The sequence below is a fragment of the Sus scrofa genome, chromosome 3 (assembly GCF_054392235.1).
Source record: "Sus scrofa isolate SSC_HxYL_T2T_F1_AM1 chromosome 3, Sscrofa_HxYL_maternal_Yorkshire_Landrace_v2.0, whole genome shotgun sequence".
NCBI classification, from domain to species: domain Eukaryota; kingdom Metazoa; phylum Chordata; class Mammalia; order Artiodactyla; family Suidae; genus Sus; species Sus scrofa.
The window spans coordinates 13,252,199-13,276,986 of NC_139385.1; the positions used below are offsets into that span (position 1 = coordinate 13,252,199).

At 45.3% G+C, this 24,788-nt stretch overlaps 1 long non-coding RNA gene across 2 annotated transcripts in view; it reads right to left on the reverse strand.

The window, feature by feature from the left end:
• Positions 1–24,788, reverse strand: part of LOC102157493 (uncharacterized) — a 978,951-nt gene that overhangs the window by 881,391 nt on the left and 72,772 nt on the right. The gene's annotated exons all lie outside the window — the stretch shown is intronic.

Sequence of the window (24,788 nt, forward strand, 5' to 3'; positions counted from 1 at the left end):
ATGCAGAAAGGGGAATGGGGAGGACTGGGGGCCTAAGACATAGCTGCCAAAAAGGAGTTGTGTAGCTCAGCCACACATATTCCAACTCAAATTCTGCATTACAGCAGTTCCCGTCGTGGCGCAGTGGTTAACGAATCCAACTAGGAACCATGAGGTTGCGGGTTTGGTCCCTGCCCTTGCTCAGTGGGTTAATGATCCGGCGTTGCCGTGAGCTGTGGTGTAGGTTGCAGACGCGGCTCAGATCCAGTGTTGCTGTGGCTCTGGCGTAGGCTGGTGGCTGCAGCTCCGGTTCGACCCCTAGCCTGGGAACCTCCATATGCCGCAGGAGCGGCCCAAGAAATAGCAAAAAAAAGACCAAAAAAAAAAAAATTCTGCATTATAGGGTTGTTATGGACTTCAGTGATTTTACATCTGTAATCTCTTCCACCCACTAAAAAAAAAAAAAAAAATCCCAGGAGTTCTCATCGTGGCGCAGTGGTTAATAAATCTGACTAGGAACCATGAGGTTGCGGGTTCCATCCCTGGCCTTGCTCAGTGGGTTAAGGATACAGGGTTGCCGTGAGCTGTGGTGTAGGTTGCAGACACGGATTGGATCCCGTGTTGCTGTGGCTCTGGCGTAAGCCGGTGGCTACACTCCAATTAGACCCCTAGTCTGGGAATCTCCATATGCCGCTCAAGAGCAGCCCTAGAAAAGGCAAAAAGCCAAAAAGCCAAAAAAAAAAAAAAAAAAAAATCCCAGTATCCCAGCTCATAATTATTAGTTTTAGCCGTTACCTTACAAAAGTGTCCATATGACAGTATCAATTACTATCAACAATACGACTGCTTAAAGCTTAAATTTTTCCCAGTCTTTGCTCTGTTACAAGTCCTTTCTAAACTCCTAAATTTCTTTTAATCTATCTCTGTGTCACTGTGCAAAAAAAAATTATTAATCAAGAAATGAGGACAAGTGTCCTGCAGTGTTTCGCACCAGAAAACACACAGCCCCTTCTTTTCTTCAATGCATGTAGCATACCACACACTTAGCTCTCTCCACTCCTGGACTCCTGGAGGCTGCTCGCTGGTGCTTTGCAGAGATCTTCCTCACCCCTTTTCAGAGACAGAGCACTCTAGCATCCATGTGACCTAGCCCTTTCTAGATCACTCTCAGGTTTTTTGCTATTACAAAGAGAGCTGCAGTATGGAACCCTTCTCATATTTCTGGCTCTCTTTTGAGTTTAATGTATATCCAAGGTGAAGCAGGTTTTTAAGAGACTGAAGTTCAAATCCCAGCTCTTTCACTTACTCTTTATAAAATCTGGATAATAATACCTGGTTAATAATCTACCTCATAGGATTACATAATATATGGAAGGTGCTTAAATCAGTTCTCAGCATTTTTTTTTTTCTTTTTTGGCCACCCCACAGCATATGGAGTTCCTGGACCAGGGATCAAATGCACAATCTATGCTGCAGCTGTAGCAACACAGGATCCGTTAAACCCACTGTGCTGGATCAGGGATTGAACCTGCGTCCTAGCACTATAGAGATACCGCTGAACCTGTTGCACCATAGCAGGAACTCCTCTGTGTTAGAGGTTATTTTAAGAGTTATAGGTTGTTACTGTTATTTTGCTGTGAGTCCTTAAATTTCTTTTCTTAATTGAAGTATAGTTGATTTACAATATTGTGTTTGTTTTAGATGTAGAACCAAGTGATGCAGTTACACATTTGTTTCCAGATTCCTCTCCACTGTAAGTTATTACACAATATTGAATATACTTCCCTGTATTATACAGGAGGACCTTGTTGTTTCACTATTTTATATACAGTAGTGTGTATCTGTTAATCCCATACTCCTAATTTATCCTTCCTCCCCTCTGTCGAAACCCTTTGGCAACCGTTCATTTTCTATGTCTATGAGTCTGCTTTCGTTTTGTAAAATAAATTCATTTGCATTTTTTTTAGATTCCACCTATAAGTGATATCACTTAATATTTGTCTCTCTCTGTTTCTTATTTAGCCTTCCTGCCTCAGTTTCCTCAGCCATCCTGATGATCTCAGGATGTTGGCGCAACAAAATTAGATCACCACCGTGAGCTTTCTCGAAATAGCTATCATCTCTGAAAATGTGGAGAAAGGGTATTATTTTCATCACCATAATTACAGAACGTCCCGTTAGGAGAATTAGCAGTATGCGTCCGGTGGGACTCTCCTCTCTGGAGCTGTCTATACAGGGTTTCCTGACTCCACTGAGTCAATGAGACAACCTGTCAATTCACTCAAACCACTAATTTAATTGATTTTTTATTTCCTACTAAATTGACAGACTGAGTAAATTGACTAAATTGACTGGCTGTTTTGATATCATTTAGACTCAGCTTGAGTGGAGCTAATCACGAAGGGGGAAATAATTGTTATCGACATTGCCGTGGTGATCAAAGACGCCCCTGGCAAGGCTGACGGAGGAGCACGAGACCCTTACCAGGGCCTCTGGCCTCACGCTCCACCCATCTAAGGCTCCGAGAACAAACCCCACCCACTGCACAGCTTTAGAGGGGAGGCCAACATAGAAGGCAGATGGGGAAGCTCTGAAAAGGATCATCAGTACATAGGTGAACATTACTGGAGTGATTCCATGTGCCCAATTCTGTGTGAATGGAGACCTTACAGAGTGGAGGAGACTTAGATCACCCCTGGGATAGAGTGAAACGGCCCCCCAAAGAGATCCCAATCTTTTCTTTTTTCCTTTTAGGGCTGCACCTGCAGCATACGGACGTTCCCGGGCCCGAATGGGAGCTGCAGCTGCAGGCCTGGGAATGTCCATATGCTGCAGGTGCAGCAGCATCACAGCTGAGCTGCATCTGTGACCTACACCACAACTTGCAGCAATGCCAGTTCCTTAATCCACTGAGCAAGACCAGGGATTGAACCCGCATCCTTACAGACACGATGTCGGGTCTGTAACCTGCTGAGCTATAATGGGAACTCCTTTTTAAAAAAAAAAAAAATCCCCATCCCTGGAACCTGTGAACGTTACTTTACAAGGCACAATGGACTCTGGAGATATGATTAAATAAATGAAGAATCCTGCAGTAGGGAGATGATGCTGGTTTTTGCACGTGGGTCTGATGTGGTCGCCATTCCTCTCATGAGGCAGAGACCAGAAGATACTGGATGAGAGAAGAGGGATGAGGCATGTGAGGATGCAGTGGAGTGAGGAAGGGCCACGAGCCAAGCAATGCAGGCAGACTCGAGAAGCTAGAAAAGTCAAGGAAATGGATTCTCCCCTAGAGCCTCTGGAAGGAACCTGTCCTGCCAACACCTCCCTTTAGCCAAAGGAAATGGACTGGACGTCTGGACTCCAGATGGCAAGAGCATAAATGTTGTTTCAAGCCACCACTTTTTTTTTTTTTTTTTTTTTGTCTTTTGTCTTTATTGAGCCGCACCCCGGCATATGGTTCCCAGGCTAGGGGTCGAATCAGAGCTGTAGCTGTCAGCCTACGCCAGAACCGCTGCAATGGGGAATCCGAGCCACATCTGTGACCTATGCCACATCTGTGACCTACACCACAGCTCACGGCAATGCCAGATGCTTAACCCACTGAGTGAGGCCAGGGATCGAACCCGCAACCTCCTGGTTCCTAGTCAGATTCATTTCCACTGTGCCAGGATGGGAACTTCAAGCCAACACTTTTTGACAGTAGCCACAGGAAGCTAACATATATCCACCAGCCATCTTTTAGCCATCATCTCGAGTAGAGACACTTCTGAGCAGGAGGGGACATTAAATCACTCTAAAGAGTGGATGTCCTGTCCCGTATCTGCTTCAAACAAAGCCATTCCTTTTTAAATGTGGGTTCCACATATGATTTCATGGGGGAAAGAAAAGATTCTTCCGAAAGCGGGGGAGGGAGGAGACTGAAATAGAGGTGGTTGGTATTTGTGGCTCATACACGGAGAACAGTTGGATCTGTGCCTGGTACATAGTGAACATAATAAAATGCAGTCAGGGCGGTGGTGGTGGTAGTTATTATCTGCTCTGATTCCTTCCTTTTACCAATGGCAAACTGCAGCTCAGTGCCATGCAGAGGCTTGGCCCATGGCATTCAGCTCTTAGTAGCAGAACAAATATTAGAACCCAGGTCTTTATAATCCTAGTGTTGACAGCAACCTGGATCGTCCCCAAATAGGAAATGCCACCAGCTGACCATGCCTTGAAATGAAACTTGCTGCATAAGGGCTGTTTTGATTTTCTGTATTGTGTCCGCCGTGCCAAGCAGAGCTGACCACTCTAGGCACTCCCTGTGCTGCCCATTACTTTGACGGACCACAGTGCCAGCAGGTGATCTGCTGTCAGAAGGGGACAGCTGCTTTTGCTTCTCCCCCGAAAGCCACCCAACAGCTGGAGAGAAGAACATTGCTCTGCCTGTAGAACAGATTGTTGTGGAGACAGCAGGGCGGGCCAGAGCGATGGGGCAGGGACCGTGAGGCGGTGGCAGAAGCAGCTGCCTCCTTAAGGGCACTCGGGTGAAATCTGGGCCACACCAGGCCCAGCCCTACGCTCGAATGCAAACCACAGCTGCCTGCTGGTGAATCTCTCCTCTAAATAGCAGCAGCAGAGGCAACATGTTCTCCCAGCTCCGGGGGCAACTTCTTTTGCTGCACCACCTCTTGCTTTGATGTCACACCGAGGAGGGGTCCTGATGGCCAAGCATCAAGTAAAAAGGGTAGCAGGATTAGGTTAGCCAGTGCTTTCCTCTAATTGCACTGTAGGAAAATGGAGATGGGGGAAGAAATAGCGGAGGAGCCGGGAACAGAGAGCCCTTTGTCCTATCAGAACGCTCCTTGTCTTTACCTGAGTAGCAGCATCGCCTGCTATCTGAATAAAGTTCCTCACCTGGGCTCGCAAGGTTCTCACTGATCTTAGTGCCTCCTAACCACCCCCGGGCTCTTTCTATTCCTTTCACTCACACCAAAGTGACTACCCAGCGTGTCATTCCATTAGAACACAAGCTTCGTGAGGGAAGCAGCTTTGACTATGATTTCAATGCTGTGCCTCCAGTATGTCCATATGCTTGGCACACAGTGGGCTGCGGAAATATCTGTGAAGGAATGAATACCACCATTCACTCCCTGCTAGATACTAAACACAGTACGAGGCACTTAGTGGCGTGAGCTCTCGGCTGAGTTTCTAAGCCTCATTTACAGGATGTCCGTACCCCTGGAAACCAAGACCAATATACAAAATGTCATCGAGGACACACTCGACCTGTGGCAAGAGAAATATTATCAATATTTCCAGACTGGATGACCCCCCCCCCCATATAAAATCAGGTAAATAATGTATTTGTAGAGTTGGCATGAGAATCAAAAGAGATAATACGTAAGAAGGGCACTCCACCCCTGACACAGAGTAGAGCTCAACAGATGCCAGCTAGGATGACCATGCCACTATCACAAAGATTAGTAGCATAGCAATCCACACAGGAGACAAATAAGTAAAAAATGATAGTCAGAAAGGAGAGGTGCTGCTGCCACAAGAAGACAAAGTCCTGTGCGTCCCCAGAAGCTCTGTCTTTTTTAAAAAAGTATCTGGAAACAGAATATTTTCACACCATTTCCACCAATACCACCGTAGTCCAAGCACCCTCATTTCTCGACTAGACTATTTCAGTGGCCTCCTAACGCCTCTGTCTGTGCTCGCTTTGGTCCTCCCCCTCCCCCAGCCTATTCTCAACACACAGCCAGGGATTCCCGTGAGAACTTAGTTCATGTCACTCCCCTGCTCAAAACTCTCCAATGGTTTCCCCATCCCCCTCAAGCAAAAGTCAGAACTTTTTTTTTTTTTTTTTTTTTGCTTTTGTTTTAGGGTTGCACTGTGGCATATGGAAGTTCCCAGACTAGGGGGCTAAATTGGAGCTACAGCTGCCAGCCTACACCACAGCCATAGCAACGCAGGATCCAAGCTGCATCTGCGACCTACACCACAGCTCATGGCAACGCTGGATCCCCAACCCACTGAGCAAGGACAGGAATCGAACCCTCATCCTCATGGATACTAGTCAGATTCGTTTCCACTGTGCCACAATAGGAACTCCCAAAAGTCAGAATTATTGTTACCTACCGTGACAGTTAATTTTATGTGTCAACTTAACTGGCCCACAGGGTACCCAGACATTTGGTCCAACATTATTCTGGATGTGTCTGTGATGTGTCAGATTAACCCTGAAATCTGTAGTTCGAATAAAGCAGATTGCCCTCCTTCATGCGGGTGGGCCCCTCGTCCAATCAGTCGAAGACCTGAACAGAATTACAAGACTGAGTAAGAGGGAACTCCTCCTGTTGGACTGCTGTCAAGCGGGCCATTGCTCTTCTTTTAGACTCAAACAGAAACATCAGCCCTTCCTGGGTCTCAAGGCTGCCGGCTTCCAGATTAGAACTGCACCACAGGCTTTCCTGGGTCTCCCGCTTGCAGAGGGCAGACTGTGGGACTGCCCAGCCTAAGCCAATTCCTCAAAATTATCTTATTTACATTTTTTTTTTTTTTGTCTTTTTGCTATTTCTTTGGGCCGCTCCCGCGGCAAATGGAGGTTCCCAGGCTAGGGGTCGAATCGGAGCTGTAGCCACTGGCCTACACCAGAGCCACAGCAACACGGGATCCGAGCCGCGTCTGCAACCTACACAACAGCTCACGGCAACGCCAGATCCTTAACCCACTGAGCAAGGGCAGGGACCGAACCCACAACCTCATGGTTCCTAGTCGGATTCGTTAACCACTGCGCCACGACGGGAACTCCCCTTATTTACATATTTTAAATAGTTTTACTTGTTTAGACACATATAGATGTATGTATATGTGTGTGTATGTGTGTGTGTGTATACACACACAAATATATATAATCAGAGAGAGAGAGATCTTTTTCTAGAGAATCCTGCCTAATCCACCTACAGGCCATGGGTAATCTACATGCCCAACCTCTTTGGCACCCTCCCCTGCAGCACCATAATTTCTTGGATATCAACTCTTTCCACTTTCCCCTTCTCTCTTTTTTTTCCAGCCATATTGGTGTCCTTGTTGTTCCCCAAACATGAGAAACCCAGTGAAGCTTAAAGACTTCAGTGCCCCCCACGCCCTCCGCCTAGAATGCTCTTCCCTCCAGGATCTAAGAGCCTCACACCTTCACTTCTTCCAGGTCTGTATCCAAATGGTATAGGACTCTGAAGCTTTCCCAAACCTACTTATATGAAACTGTGTATACACACACACACACACACACACACACACCTTTTCACTTTATTCCTTTTAAATTGCTTTAATTTTCTCTATAGTACTTATCATTATCTGATATACCGTATCTTTATTTGTTCCAGGTCTACCTCTCTCTTCATATAGAAGATAAATCCCTTGAGCGTAGGAGCTTTGTCTTGTTCACTGCTCTATTCCCAACCTCTGGACTGGTGGTACCTAGGACTAGCACCTGGTAGGGCTCTATGTCTGTAATTGAGTTAACGAATCTACTAAAATTTTGAGTCTGATTTTAGAAGGAGAGAAAGGTATTATAGAAAGGTGACAATAAAAGATATGCAGGTAATTGGCATGGAAGACTAGGGTTTTGCTGAGTGTTGCTTAAGCATTAGGTAGCAAAGAATTCAGGGTTTTGCCCTCCAACAAGAACCTGGAGGACAGACACCCCAAACTGCTGATTAAGGGCTGATCTTTATGCTCCAACAGCCAGCAGAGCAAAAAGCATGCCTGACATCCTTGCCTATAAATTAAGGAGCCCAACCAGGATATAAGCTTGAGGTGAGTTGAGCCAGTAGCCCCATGCAGAGCCAAGATTCTCAGAAAACAGCTCTGGGTCTGCTCCAACACTGAGATAAATTGGAGACAGAGACCCTAAAGTTCAATGCCAATGAGAATAGCTGCAATATTTTTAGTTGGAAATAGCCCACCAGAGCCATAAAACCTCAATGAAGAAATCAAACATAGAAGGTCTAGTTTTAAGCAATGTGACATCCTGGTAAAAATCTCCAAGGGAAGCAGGTGGTGAACTATTGCCCCTGGGAAGTGAGTGAGTTGTCTTACACTCAATGGTTGTTGGAAGAAAGAAGCTGAGAAGGCTAAGGTTATAATGTACATCATGGTCAGGAAGAAGAGACCAGAGGCTGGAACTAGACGAGAGCGCTGGCTCTGGTCTACACCAGAGTAGCAATCAAACGGGGGTTGGGGGGGGCAGTGCTTGCCCGCACACACAAGACGGGGTATCAACTGCTATACCCTACCCCATAGGGTCACCACTAGAGTAAAAAGAGGTAAAGTTTGCGGGGGTGACTTAAAAGAGTGATAAGCCTTGGATTCTCCTGTGGGTCAGTGAGTTAAGGATCCAGGTCACTGCGGCTCAGGTCACTGCTATGGCACAGGTTTGATCCCTGACCCAAGACCAGCCACACGCCACGGGTGTCGCCAAAAGAGAAGGAAAAAAAAAATGAATTGTAAGCCTCATATAAGTGTGAGATAAGAGGAGTTCCCATCGTGACTCAGCGGAAACAAATCCAACTAGGAACCATGAGGTTGTGGGTTTGATCCCTGACCTCGCTCAGTGGGTTGAGGATCCAGCATTGCTGTGGCTGTGGCGTGGGCTGGCAGTGTAGCTCCGATTAGACCCCTAGCCTTGGAAGCTCCATATGCCATGGGTTCATCCCTAAAAAGCAAAGAAAAAAAAAAAAGTGTGAGATAATAGCAGTAGTGTGAGATAATAGCAGTAACTCCTCTGAACAAGGAGTTTTAAATGAAATGTTCCATAGGTGTAAGTTAGGGGGTCCAAGGTTTCCTTAATGGATTAACTGCTACTTGGGAAAGAGGCCTAACGATGCTAAACCTAAGACGCAGCTTGCACCCCACAGACGTGAATGAGCTCCCTTCCTTTCTGTCTCTTATACCCATCTCAGTCTTGTTCCAATCAACATGGACAAGAACTTGTCTCTCTGACAAGCCACCTCTTAGAGCCATATTGTGGACAGTTGTAATCAGCTGATTACACAGTAACTGTCAATGATTATAAAAGTCATATATATTTGAAATGACACCTTCCAAGATTCTTCATAACAGTATTGTTTACTGGACTGATAACAGTTTGTGTTGATTTTTTCTTTTTCTTTTTGTCTTTTTACCACTTCTTGGGCCGCTCCTGCGGCACATGGAGGTTCCCAGGCTAGGGGTATAATCGGAGCTGTAGCTGCCAACCTACACTACAGCCACAGCAATGCCAGATCCAAGCCACATCTGCGACCTACACCACAGCTCAGGGCAACGCCGGAGCTGGAGTTCCCGTCGTGGCGCAGTGGTTAACGAATCCGACTAGGAACCATGAGGTTGCGGGTTCGGTCCCTGCCCTTGCTCAGTGGGTTAACGATCCGGCGTTGCCGTGAGCTGTGGTGTAGGCTGCAGACATGGCTCGGATCCCGAGTTGCTGTGGCTCTGGTGTAGGCCAGTGGCTACAGTTCCGATTATACCCCTAGCCTGGGAACCTCCATATGCCACGGGAGCGGCCCAAGAAATAACAAAAAGACAAAAAAAAAAAAAAAAAAAGATCTGGCATTGCTCCAGCTGTGGCACTGGTCAAAACTCTGGCTCAGATTCAACCCCTGGCCTGGGAACTTCCATATGCCATAGAGGATGGATCCCGAGTCCTCATGGATACTAGTCGGGTTTGTTACCACTGAGCCACAACAGGAACTCCAGATATGAGAAACTTGAATAAAAGGATGCAAAATGAAACGAGGAGCTACAGAACATGAAAGATAAAATCACAGATGTGAAAGACAGGCACATTTTTTTAAATGTTTAGCAAATGTTTACCAATCCCATTCCACAAGCCTGAAATGCAAGGCTTGATTCTATGGATTGAAAAGGCCCACCGTGGTCAGGAAAACATGACCCAGAAAAGTCAACACTGAGTCATCTGCTGGCAAAGTTGCTAGACTTTAAAGATCACGACTCTTTTGATCCGGCATTTGTAAGTTCAATCACAAGAGAGAAAGATCAAGCTGTCTTTAGACTTTTCCACATTCAACACTTCAAGACACTGGAGAGATGCCTGAAAATCTCCAAGGATGCAACATTTGAGCCAAGAATTTTATATTTATCCAAATTATCCTCCAAGAATAAGGACTGTGAACTAACAGATCTGATCCTGCAAAAATTCAAGGAACGCTGTCCTGCACCCCTTCCTGAGGAAACCTCCAGAGGATAAACCACAGCCATGTGGGAGGTACCTGGGGTTCTAGAGCAAAGGAACTGGCCGTGAGTCTTAAACACAGGTACCTTCGAGCAAAAAGGGAAACCCAGTTAGTTTGGATGACTCAACAAAAGAATTTGAGTATTACATACCCTGACAATCTAGAAATGAACTTCTCCAAAAAGGAACCAGAGAATGGACAAGGGAAGACAAAGAGGGGAGGAGAAGAGTAATTCCGCTCTTTATCGCATCTCTAACAGTGAAGAGTCAGAGCATTTTGTTGTTGTTGTTGTCTTGTCCTTTTAGGGCCATGCCCGTGGCACATGGAGGTTCCAGGCTAGGGGTCCAATCAGAGCTGCAGCTGCAGCTGTCGGCCTACTCCACAGCCACAGCAACACCAGATCCAAGCCGAGTCTGTGACCCATAGTACAGCTCACGGCAACACCAGATCCTTAACCCACCAAGCAAGGTCAGGGATCGAACCCAAAACCTCATGGTTCCTAGTCAGATTCGTTTTCACTGAGCCACGACAGGAACTTCAAGAGTCAGAGAGTATTATTTAAAGCTGACAAATCAAATAATAAAAGCCCACTGACAGTTCAAATGTAAATTCAGGCAAGATAATGTTATTGCCTAAATATGGGAAACTAATGAGAAAGAAGGACAAAAGAACAGGAAACACATTAAATTTATAATGGTTCATATTAAGAAACCATTACATTCTGCATAAAGAAATTGGGACTATGAGAATTACATAAAGCTATAATTAATTTTATGGAGGTGACAACTAGAACAAAAATTCCAGCTTCCTAAATATCAGAAGAAATACACAGGCACAGACACATGCACACACACACAGCAAAGATCACAGAGTAAATGTACAGGAGCAATTATAAAAAGCGTACAAATAAAATAACATGAAAACCTATACTCAAGCATACATATCAGTATGTAAATGAACCTCAATCATTATTAAAGGAAGAAATTTTTCAGATCATGGCACAAAGAAAATCCAAACTCTATGTCGTAAAGAGACAGAGTAAAACAAAGCAATTAAAAAAAAAAAAATGGAAGTTCCCACCGTGGCTCAGCAGAAGTGAACCAGACTAGTATCCATGAGGATGTAGTTTCAATACCCGGACTCACTCAGTGTGGTTAAGGATCCAGCATTACTGCAAGCTTCAGTGTAGACTGTAGATGCTGCTCAGATCTGGTGTTGCTGTGGCTGTGGTTCAGGCCAGCAGCTACTGCTCTGATTCAACCCCTAGCCTGGGAACTTCCATATGCCACATCTGTGGCCCAAAAAAAAAACAAAAATAAAAGACTAGATGAAAGCATACCAAGGAAAAACAAACAAAAGTAGACTTCATGATATTAATACTAGACAAAATGGAATTGAGGACAAAAAAAGCATTAAATGATACAAAGGACACTTTATAATGTTAAAGGGTATAATTCATAACTAAGATATAACAGTTATGAATATTTATATACACAATCACCTAGCAGCAATATTCTTAAAGCAGAAATTACCTAGACATGTAGCAAAATAAACAAAAACATGCCGGCTGCGAAAGACTTAAATTTCCGCAGTCCATGACAGAGCAAGTAGACAAACCATAATATAAATCTTTGGTCCTTCACGCCCAGCAATGCCGCATGCAAAATGATATGAGCACAGGTTATTTATTTCAGCATTGTCTAAAAAAGCATGACTTTCCTGTTCATCAATAGAGGACTGGTTAAATAAATTATGGAAGAACGATTCAAGGAGTTGTGTCATAATGAGACGGAAAAAAAGGACGAGTGTCTCTATGTACTCATGAAAATACTTCCAAGTATTCCTCATAAAATGGTACCATATCCCCTTCCTCCCCTGGCTCTTGTAGTAGACAGCTACATGTTTACACTTACATACTAGCCCCTTCCTAGACAGGAAGCTGTGCATTCAAGTCCAGGGCCATGTGACTTGTCCAGGCTTGACCATGTCACATCCCAACAGAAGGTTTCAGTGTAATTGCAGAGCTCTGCTCAGAGTACTTGATATTTCCTTCTGCCAAAAGTCTGGGCACATTCCACATCAGAACCACCCTTCCAGCCTGGGCCCCAGAGAGGTGAAATGCATGGAGAAGAGACCCACAGACCCACAACAGTCCACCTAAAACGTGAGCAAGAAATTACCACTTGTCTTTGTAAGCCACTGAGGTGAGAGGTTGTTTGGTGCATGGGCAAAAGCTGGCCAATAGAGAAAACATCCAAAACTGGCAATTTTCGGAAAGGTTGGATTTTGCTGTTTGCTCAGGAGATTTTTCTCTGTATGATAACTTGCAGTACAATTCCTAAGTTCATGTACTTCTCACAAACACTTAGATAGCAGTTACCACACAACAAGAACTACTCAAAGCACTTTACGAAAATTAGTTTATTCAACGGTCATAAAATCCCAGAGGGTGGGTTCTCTGATTGTCTCCATCTCACAGATGAGGAAACTGAGAAAGAGAGGTCAGGATGTAAATAGCATGTAAGTAGCAGAGTCAGAGTTCAAACCCAGGCAGTCTGGCCCCAGAGTCCCTGTCCTAAACCACTGTGTTATGCAATTATCCTTACCACTGACATTTATTGAGTTCATTTATACCAAGCACATTCGATCTTATTTGATCCTTATGATAATCCTAGGAAGTGTGTGTGTGTGGGGGGGACTAAGACTTTCAAGATGCAAAGTTACTGACCCTAGGTTACACACTGGCCTTGATGCCCTATAAAGAAAAAACCTCTAGGCCATCATTAATAAGTCCACAAATAACAAATGCTGGAGGGGTTGTGGAGAAAAGGGAACCCTCCTACACTGTTGGTAAATTGGTACAACCACTATGGAAAACAGTATGGAGCTACTTCAGAAAACTAAATATAGAAGTATCATATGACCCAGCAATCACACTCCTGGGCATATATCCAGACAAAACTTTCCTTCAAAAAACACATACACCTGTATGTTCACAGCAGCACTATTCACAATAGCCAAGACATGGAAACAACCTAAATCTCCATCGACAGAGAATGGATTAAGAAGATGTGGTATATATACGCAATGGAATACTACTCAGCCATGAAAAAGAACAAAATAATGCCATTTTCAGCAACATGATAGAACTAGAGATTCTCATACTGAGTGAAGTAAGTCAGAAAGAGAAAGACAAATACCATATGATATCACTTACACCTGGAATCTAATATACAACACAAATGAACCTTTTCATAGAAAAGAAACTCATGGACTTGGAGAAGAGACTTGTGGTTGCCAAGGGGGAGGGGGAGGGAGTGGGATGGACTGGGAATCTGGGGTTAACGGATGCAAACTATTGCCTTTGGAATGGATAAGCCTTGAGATCCCACTGCATAGTACAGGAAACTATATCTAGTCACTTATGATGGAACATGATGGAGGATAGTGTGAGAAAAAAAATGTGCATATGTATGTGTGACTGGGTCACCTTGCTGTGCAGTAGAAAACTAACAAAACACTGTAAACCACCTATAATGGAAAAAGTAAAAATCGTTTACAAGGAAAAAAAAAAACCCTCCAAATACTAACAAAACTAACTGTTCTTGTTCAAATCTGGCTGGGAAGGGGAGACACCCACACATCTTACCACCACTATGTTTCCAGTTCTCTTTATGCTTATCAACATCACGATCGCTCATAAATGTTTGCTGGATGTTTTTCTCACCAAAGGCATTGTGCGAGGCTCCCTGGCCCCGATTAAGACTAGAGACAGAAGCTTACTCTTAATTAGGGCCTGATATGGTGAAAGATGAAATAAGCAAACACCCCTGCAGACCAGAAAGCATCCAGCACCCTGGTCAGATGGCTCTCACTTGGTGACTACAGTTTTCATAAAATTGCATAGCAGCCAGCTGCCCCAGAACGTAGCAGGAACAGAAAACACAATATTCCTGTCCTCCTCCTGTTTCATTATCACCAGGGCGGGCGTCAGCATTAAAGGAGCAGTGTGAAATGGACAATTCACACATCTGAATTTCTCAACGATGTCAGTCCCTGCTGTTGCCACAGCCTCCGTGGCTGCTGCTGCCTCAAAGTCTTCTCACAACAAGAAGAGTATTAGATGGACCAGCAGGGAAGTATGTGCAAACAGGTGCATGCAAGTAAGCACACACACACATGCACGCACACACGCACGCGCGCACACACACACACACACAAACACACTCCCTACACCCTATTCTCCACTCCCAAGAAATGGCAGGGAATATGGAAAAAAGAAAACGAGGCAGCAAGCATTCAAGAAAGGGCCCCTCTTTCATTGGCGGAAGCCTCAGAAGAGCAGTGGAGGCTTCCTGCAGTTCAAGATAACAGCCCAACAGCCCCAGTGGAATCTCTCCCTTCAGTGCCAGACAGACCACCTCTGGAAAGGGGTGGTACAGGGGCTTTTGAAGTCCTGTCTGATACACCTACCACTTGCAAACAGGTGCAGCCGAGGAGAATAAGGGCCTACCTTGATCCCTGCCCAACTAGCCCTCCTGCAGCCTCCTGGACCCAGGTGAAGGCTCAGCCCCTCCCAAATCTTGCTTTTAATTACAGAGAATAGGGAGCTTGGTTTCCATACACTGAGCATTCAGACTTTAAGCAGCGCAGCTCTGATTAGGTGGCCCGATTCTTAACACTGAGCTTCTTCTCTATTGGCACCTGTATTAGGATTCTCCAGAGAGTCAGAACCAATAGGAGATATTTATGGAAAGGGATTTATTACAAGGAACCAGCTCCCGTGACTACGGTGGTGAAGTCCCATGACCTGTCATCTACGAGCTGTAGAACCAGGAAAGCCAGTGGTGTGGCTCTAGTCTGAGTCCAAAGGCCTGAGAACCAGGAACACTGACGGTTGTAAGTCCCAGTCCAAGGGCAGAAGACCAAGATCTCAGCTTGGCAGGCAGGCAGGTAAGAAGTAAAAGGGGCAAACTCTTCCTCCTTCCTCCACCTTTTTCTTCTATTCAGGCCCTCACAGCATCAGAGGATGCTCACCTACATTAGGGAGGGCAGTTTATTTTACCGTTCCGCCAATTCAAATCCTAATCTCATCCAGAAACACCTTCACAGACACACCCGTCTGGGCTTGGCCCCATCCAGCTGACATGGAAAATTAACCAGGACAGCACCTGTACCCTGGCCTCTGGCCACCAGTCCCTATTCTGATAAACTGCCTACAACAATGGTTCCTCCGGGATAGAGACCTGCCAGGCTTTTGCTTGTCTCTCCTTTCAAAGCCAAGTTCCCATCATTACTTCTTGATTGAATCACTGGCTCCTTCTCTGTCACTTCTCATCTGATTTGGTCCTGTTATAACACATGCCATAGCGCAAAAGGATTTTGAAATTAAACATGCCCCCACTAGATCCTACAATCATTTGGAGCAAGAGTCGTGTAGGTTCTGTGTCTTACTGGTCTGTGTGTCCCTAACAACCTGCCCCCTGAAGGGGCTGTCAGCCAGTAGTTGCAAAATGAACCCCCCTCACCAGCCAGAGTGGCCTGTCATTCCGCACCCCTATGCCTTGAGTGGCTGACATGCAAAGGGCTAGAAGGTTCAGGTCAACCCAGGAGAGTTACTGACAAGAAGCCAAGACACACACTTGCCTCACAAAGCCCAGATGAAAGAGACTAAGTTTTGCCTGTTTCTGTCACTGTTGCTATGGGAATAGAATGCTTCCTGTGTGGCAGGTTCATATAAACGGAGTGTTTCGTCCCAGTAGCATCTTTGAGTGGAGTTCCCACTGAAAGCGTCAGGCCTTCCTCTCCTGGGCAGCATTAGATACCATCATAGGGGCCCAAGAGTCTACAAAAAGGGGAAGACCACCTCCCTCCCCACTCACTCCTCAGGCCTTCTCTTTGTCTCTCTCCATCCCTTCCTCTCCAGCCCAAATGCTCAGAGAGCATGCTGGCCCCTCTTGGTCTTTTCATAAAGATGGGCCTCTGATATGTGTGAGGAGGAGATAAACAAAATCACCTCCAAGTCAAGCGGACAGTTCAGTCAATTCTATCTGCTCAATAACAACAATGGAATAAATCTTAGCACAGCTACTCTTGCATGAAGAAAAAAAGCCGGTCTGGATGATGGTGGGAAAGAAAGGAAGCCAGCATTTACTGAGCAACTATTTTGTGCCTTTTCTCACTTAATTTGCGGAGCAGTTTCAGACAAGGAGTGTCACCACCTCCATTTTATAGAAGAAGCAGTTGAGGCTTGTTCTCAAGGAACAGTTAGGTTATATCAAGACCCGACCTTCACTAAGATTGTCTGAATCCCACCTCTGTGCTCTTTCCACTGTGCCCTCGTATCTCCCACAGACGAGGAGAAAATATCATCCTAACCAATAGCTTTTCCTTCCATTCCATCTTCAGTGCCCCGCTCCTTCCTTCCCTCTGAATTGCCGAAATAGCCAAAGGGTTAGGAAGGTAACAGGTGAGGCAGAAATTCGCCACCCACACTGTCGCACCCTTGGTCCCTTGGTCCTCCAGTATTGGCTGGTTTGGGGTCATACTTCTGACCTACCTGCCATATCTGAAAGTGTGGGGGTTTTTCCCTTTTCTTTTTAAGGCCACACCTACAGTATATGGAAGTTCCCAGGCTAGAGGTTGAATCAGAGTGCAGATGCCAGCCTAAGCCACAGCCACAGGAATGCAGGATCCAAGCCACATCTGAAACCTGCACCACAGCTTGCAACAACCCGGATCCTTAACCCACTGAGTGAGGCCAGGGATAAAACCCTTATTCTCATCAGGTCTTTAACCGGCTGAGCCACAATGTGAACTCCCATATCTGGCTTTCTATCCTATTGGAGGTCAATGTCCCCCCAGCACCATTCTCTTGTTTCATAGTACTTATTTCCAGCTTGCTCTGGCTGAAGGCTATATTGCTTTTGAAGCAGTGCTTCCCAAAGTGTGGTCCAGAGCCAGCAGTATCAGCATCACCAAAGAATCTGTTAAAATTACAAACACTCAGGCCCCACCTCAGACGTGCTGAATCAGAAACTCTAGGAGTTGTACCCACTAGTCATACGTATTTCACAAGCCTTCCAGGTGACTCCGAGCTCCTTGAATCTGAGAACCCCCTGTTTTAAAGGCTAGTTCTCTTGCCCTCTGAAGACAGCACCCCTTTCCATCTCTGCACTTCCCAGGACACAGTTTTTAAAAAGTCGACATTTCAGTGGCAGGTGAGATTTAAACACTGCTACAGCTGATATTCTTTCCTCATTTCCAGGTCTGTCAGCTACCTGATTGCAATAATACTCCAGAGGCCCCACCCTCAGAAAAATACCAATTCAAAATCAGAACAGATTATTTTAAAATGCTTGTTGGCACACTGATGCCACTGACTGGTTCCTCCTGACTAATTAATCCTTATTTGACCTGAATTAATGCCTACTCTGTGTAAAATGATGGAGGTTTGCTGGAATGCAGCAAATTTGAGACTATAAAACCCAAAGGCCTGTGGGAGCAGACTCAGCATCGGGTTGATATGAGGATTAAAGGACGTCTTCGGTTGGTACATTATGTGAAGTTCGATTTCTCTTCCTTTCTCCTCTTCACCCCTACCTCCTTCCAGGGGAAAAAAAAAAAACCAGAAGACACGAGCATATTGTCTCCCCTTCTCCCCAGTAAAGGTAAACTGACAGCGCTTTCAATGAAAGACTCTGCATGATTGGAATTAAATGTCAAATACGATTTTCTGTTGGCAATTCAAAGCGCTGGTGTCAAAACCATAACTGACAGTACGGCTGGAGATTAGTATCTGTCTGGATCTCAGCGTCACACTGTGGGGAAGGTTTATGATTTCGTAGAGCTCTCTTCAGGCCACCACTTAAGAGATCATTTGTTGAAGCAGCAGCCGATTAGACTGTGGTTGTCCGTGAGGAGGCCGCCCCCCGCCCCTCACGTCTGTCAGGCGTTGGATGGCCCAGCCCGCCCCCCGTGGGGGTTGGCCGGCACGACCAGGATGGGCAGGCGAGGTGAGCGGCCGCCGCTGCGGGCAAGGCTGGCTGTCCGTCGCCACCAGTCATGTTTGCTGGCAAGGTCTCAGGGAAAATGGGAGTTCCTGTGGGTCCAACCCATATGCGGGGCCTTGCAGGCTGGAGACTTGATGTGTGCAGTTTCTGCGTCTCTCATGGGGAGGAAGCGGGCAGGGACTTCCGGGCAAGTCCCTGACTCATGCCCTCTCCCACTCGATGGCTTCTCACTCTGGGAACACAGATGACCCTCAGGGCTCAGAGAGGCGAGGGGACCGGCCAAGATCACAGAGCTTGGGAGGAAGGGGGACGTGGGAGCTGGGGAGACTCACAACGGGATAGACATGGACCCCGGCACTTTGATCTCCAACATCTCGGGTTAAGACGCACCCAGTCTTTGATGTTGTTCTGGGGGCAGAGGAGGTGAAGGGGGAAAGTAATCTGCCTGGGCCACGGCAAGCCCACTGCAGAGAGGGGGTGCCTCTAGGTCTCCTCCTTCTCAACTCAGCGTTCTCTGCAACATCTTGCCGAGGGTAACCCTGGAAGAAATATTCCAACCGGGGAGGGGAGAAAAGGGCTTTGAAAACTGTGCTTCTATCTTACGCGCCTGACATTTCTGCCAAGTGACAGCCCATAGAACCCAGATAATAAAATAAATAAACTGGATGTTCTGTGTCTTGACCAGCCATAAATTGCCATTGGTCCTCAGCAAGCCTGATTTAAGAGTTTCATCTTGCAGAGAATATGTTTGTTCTTTCTGTTTGGTTTTGGTTTTGTTTTTTGTTTTTTGTTTTTTCCTTTCTTGTCCCCACTTCTGGGGAAGAAGGCGAAATAGTGAAAGCAGTCAGTTCCATGCAGCATTTCTATTATCCAGCAATGCCAGGAATGTGACAGCATAGGAGACGCGCGAGATACTGTTCAGGCTCTGGTTTTAGAATGTTTACTCTCTTCTGGTGAACTCTGACATCCAAATGCATTAATGCAGTGCCATTTTCAACCCTCATGCCAATCTCCATCCTTGTACGTATCAGAATTTTAATGCCTGAGTCCCTGTTTGAGTTATGGTAATTTATTGTAATAGTGCATTTTGACCTTTTCAGTATTTTGTATTTTTATTGGATAGCTGTTTCACCTCCTCCCTGGAGGGTTAGCCAGGCTGAACATGAGAGAGTATGGTAAGACCAACCAATCAAAATACAGAATATTAAAAAGGTCAACACACAAGAGCAAACTACTAATTTGGAAAACACACAAACGCAAGAAGAATGAAAGCTCCAAACAGCATGGTGGCCAGAGCAAGAATAAGTGGACAGGAGAAGGCCAAGGGCTTCCTCTGAACCCACAGCCCAGCGGTTAGCACAGCCACTGCAGGGAAACTAGCCCATGATCAGAAACCAAAGGAAAGGAGAATCTACACAAACTCCAAAGGGCGTAAACGGTACCGCTTCTGTTTCTACCTGGCTAGTGCAAACGGCAAAGAGAGATAGTGGGTCGAAGAGCCCCAGCCCGGAGGTGCCAGGGCACCTTTGAATATGCAAGAACCAGAGGATGCATCAAAGAGGTCATGTTCAACCTTCCATCTACAAGGAGATGAAAGTCTCAGGAATCTAGAATTGATGCCCATCTACTTCTTTGTCAAAGTTCTCCAGGAAGGGACATCCCCAAACCTCCCCCACTGACCCTTCCTAGTTGAACAATATGAATTAAACTATAATAATAAGCATAGCTGGACAATCAAGATGAACAGAATCATAAAAGTTCAACGTATATTAATTCAAGTGGACATTCATGTCTAGTCTACTGAAGGTTCTGGTCACCAAGTCACTAGGAAACATAGTGAACACGTTACCTGGGTGTAGCCCCCTCACCCACTGAAACTTATGTTGCACTGGTTGTCAGCAATGCAGAAAAATGTACACAGAAGGTTCTGGACTGGCCCCAGAAAACAGAAAAGAGCCACTTTAAAAGAATCTGTGCACGACAAGGACCAAAATCCCAGTGCAAAGAGTGAAAAGGTATTGACTGCAGCTTCATCCTGAAAAATAAAATGGGAGTTCCCATTGCGGCCCAGTGGTTTAGGAACGTGACCTAGTGTCTACAAGGATGTGGGTTCGATCCCTGGCCTCACTCAGTGGGTTAAGAATTGCAGATGCAGCTCGGATCCGATGTTGCTGTGGCATATGCCGACAACTGCAGCTCCCCCAACCCAGGAACTTTTATATGCCAAAGGTGCAGCCCTAAAAAGCAAAAAAAAAAGGAAGGAAGGAAGGAAAAGAAAGTATATGAAGAGATGATTTTGTTTTCTATTTAATGAAATGTAGGTTAAAATTCTAATCACATTCTCAAAAGCAAAAAGGAATTCAGCGTGGACGGACAGTGGGAGATTTGGGCACAATTTCCCCAACAATGTTTGATGTGGATATAGACGCATCACCCTTCACGACACCTTTGACACAATCACAAAAAGCATAACTTACCAGATAATCAGAGCATCCAAGACAGATGCCCCTCTAAATCCTCTGATATTCCCTTTTTTTCCCATTTCATATCTTGATCTTCATTTTCTATTATTTGGTGAGTTGGTTTCCTTTTATTCACTTGCCTGTGAGATCCTTATTTGCCAACAGACTTGAGAAAAATATGAGCCATCCTACTCCAGCACGTTCATCCTCTCCATGAGATCCTGTGTTGTTTACAAACTGTGCAATTTCAACTTGTTTTTTATTTAGCACTGCCAAGACATCTGAAAATCGTCTACAAACTGACCAAATACTGATGCCATACAGGTTTGTGTTAAAACAGAGCCATGACTGGGTTAGGTCTAATTTTTAAAGTCTGCTAGTAAGTATTTGGTAAATCTTAATTCCCTGTATAAACTTTAATTCCCTGTATAAACTGTAGTTACAGGTACTCTGATAATGAAAACTCAAGCCAGACTTATCTAAGTGCAAAGCAGAGTATCTTCAGTATAAAACATACCATAATAGACATGAAAGTGATTGCTGAAATATAATCCAACTATTAACACTTTCTCATCTGGCTCTGAATAGCAGTCCAAGCAAAGTGCATCACAGGATAAGAATTTAGGGTTAAGAAGTTCCCCTTCAGGCTCAGCAGTTAATGAACCCGACTAGGATCCATGAGGATGCAGGTTCAATCCTTGGTCTTGCTCAGTGGGTTAAAGATCCGGGGTTGCCATGAGCTGTGGTGGAGGTCGCAGATCCAGTGTGGCTGTGGCTGTGGCTGTGGCTGTGGTGTAGGCCGCCAGCTGCAGCTCCAATTTGACCCCTAGCCTGGGAACTTCCATATGCCGCAATTGCGGCCCTAAAAAGTAAAAAAAAAAAAAAAAGAAAGAAGAATTTAGGGTTAGAAACACTATGCAGATTGGTAATGACTATTCTTGAAGAATATTTCAGGTGTCATATACTCAGATTACTTTGTTAAAATAAAAAATATTTTTTAAAAAACCATGCGGCATGTGATCCCTGTTCCTAAAAACCCACTCTTTATTAGAGATTTACTGTGTACTGTGAACTGTAGTTTGCCCTTTGCATGCGCTATTTCATTTAATTCTTATGACAGAGCAAGAGAAGGGCATCAATCGCTACAAGTTATAGGCAACAAAATAAGACAGAGAATTGAAGTCATGAAGCATCTAATTAGTGGCAGAGACAGGGCTCACATCCAGATCTTTCTGACCCCAGGTCCATTTTCTATATTCCATTAAAATATATAGAAAAGGCACCTGGAAGAATTAAGATACTGCAGTAAGAGTGAGAATGTTTTCATTCACTTCTTTGCATTTTTCTACATTTTCCACATTTTCTAAATCAAAGATGATGGTTTTTCTAATCAGAGAAAAGAGCTCATTTTTGTAGGAAGCGAAGGTTAGAGATGGGAGATCACCGTGTTGCTTGGGGCGAATGGAAAGCTTTGTGGAGAAGAGGGAGGAGAGACTGGCTGAGTGACAGTGTGAGCGATGGCTCCCAGCTGGCAGGGAGCCTCCAGATGGAAGGTCTGGCATATCCGGTATGTGCTGCTGACATGGACACTGCCGCTTGACCTACCAAGGAGCTGAAAAGAAATCACTGCGTGTGCTGAAGGAAACAACACCCACCAGAGTCAGAGGCAAGGATACCCGCCGCGTCCTACGAAGTGGACTGACGGCCCGTTCCACGGGCCCTGCCTGCAGCTCAGTCCTCCCCCAGTTGGAGGCCGACCCTACTCCAAGTCAGGGCACTGAGCACCTCAGAACTGCTAACATCGCCAAGACCTCAAGTCGCCACGCAAGTGGCCGGACCTTCCCGCGGGCCTTCTCCGGGCTGTCCTACCTGTGCTCAGGCCTGGCCCAGCTCTGCTCTGGCTGCCTGTGCCTTCCTGGGCCTCCCTGGCTCTGACATCCTGAATGACAGAGCCTTCCTTGTTACCAGTCGCCACAGCCTTTCAGCCCAACTTTCCGTTCATTGTCTATAAAGGTCTCAACTTTGTTCCCAAAAGCTCATCCTGGGCTTTGCAGAGGGTGAGGGTTAGGGTTAGGGTTAGGGAGCTGAGTGCTGATCACCCAGCTGCCAGGGTAGCCGCTGAGCCCTGGACACGTCCTCTCTGGCCCCAAGCAAGCCAAGTATGCCCGGTAGGTATTACTGTTCTGTGAAAGCTGGGGCCTGTAAAACTTGGGGAGCACTGACTTTGAACCACCCTGTTGGGTTTTGTTTCTTTGTTTTTTTTTGGACCCCATATACCATCCCCTTATAACCTGGTCCATCTTATTTAGACTGACTGAGCTCCTGCTTTGTTACTTGGTAGTAACAACAATAACAATAGATAATTGTGTCACTGGTTTTGTGTGTCAGGTCCTCCTCAAATTGCTTGCCTTTAATGTGGCTAGGACATGATGCGCAGGTTCCCTGGGCCTCTTGTGCCTCACTTGTAAATGGGGACCTTGACTCTATCTGAGATCCCTTCCAGACATCCTTGAGACCTCCAGAAATGAGCACCAGCATTCACATAGCCTCCTCTCAGTGCATGGCTTAAGGACGTGGCACTTGGCAAGAAAAGGAGAGATCAATTTAGACACAGAAAGGAACACTTCTCTAAGATGATGTTTTCAAACTCTTAACCTAAAAAAAGGAAAAAGAAAAAAAAGAAGAGGTTGGAATGTCCAATAGAAAGGGAATAATAGAAAAATTGGCGTTTGGCTGGAGGAAGCAGCTTTGCGGTGAAACGGAACCCGAGACTGATGGGTGGAATTGAAGGAGACGCGCCAGTTAGAAAATGAAGCCCGACAGTAAGAAATCAGCTTCCAGAGAATTGCAGTCTCAGGCTCGGGCCCAGAAACATGACTGGGCCTTTCCACACGGCTCTAACCAAAAGCTAATATATAGTATTTACTCAAGGAAGATGGTTCCAGAGTGAGGAATGAGATTTAGTTAGTTACTGTAACAACCATTATTTCTTGGAGCTCCCAGTTGCCCTATGAGAAAAGCTATTCTTCATTTTCAATATATGCCTGATTTTTGCAATCTCTCAGGCTATCATCAAATGGTTTCCATTTATTTCAAAAGACATTTTCTCTGCCTTGAGGTTTTACCTACTGGAACTTGGTGCTAGTATCCAGCTCTACAGTATCACAGTACTCACCCAATTATGCACAGGGATGACAGGCACAGCCTGTTATCCTCACAAAAAAAGTGTCTTAAAATGCCATATTCCCCTTTGCAGATATTTCTAACGCTATCACCAAAAATTAGATGAAAATCAAGAGTCTGCCGTGGCTCAGCAGTAACAAATCCAACTAGTATCCGGGAGGATGCAGGTTTGATCCTTGGTCTCGCCCAGTGGGTTAAGGATCTGGCATTGCCATGAGCTGTCATGTAGGTTTCAGAGGTGGCTCAGATCCTGTGTTGCTGTGGCTGTGGCAGAGGCCAGCAGCTGTAGCCCTAATTTGACCCCTAGGCTGGGAATTTCCATGTGCCACAGGTGCAGCCCTTAAAATAAAAAAATTTTTTTTAAAATAAATAAAGAGTCCTGTCTCTAGTGGTTCATGGAGGCTTCCCTCTTTTCTAGGCTCAATCATTTGTGATTATTGTTTCCTGGCCCCAACTCCTCTGCATAACAGATCATCAAATCCACTTTTGTTCTAGGAATTTTTTTTTCAGCTAATTGATACTTCCAGGCTCCAGAGTACTGAGGCTGACACCAAAGGGCCTTTTTCTTTATATTAACGCTGCACCTTTCTCAAGAGAGTAAAAGCATTTGCAAATACCAACTAATTATTTGTTATAGGCATTTCAATTAATTAGAAAGTTCCAAATTAGATAAAAATTAAAATCAACAAATGTTTCTGGTATAACTATTGTCCATGCAAAGCTTATGCTGTCCATGCATTAGTCATACCACAATTATGGTTGGAAGTAACTCCTGACCAACCAAGAACTAGGAGAATAATTATAGGGGATTTTCATCACAGTATGTAGAGGAAGACTAATAGACCCAAGTGTCCAAAGACCCCTGAATCTGTTTCCTCGTTTGTAAATAGAAAGTTGTTCATTCCAGCCTA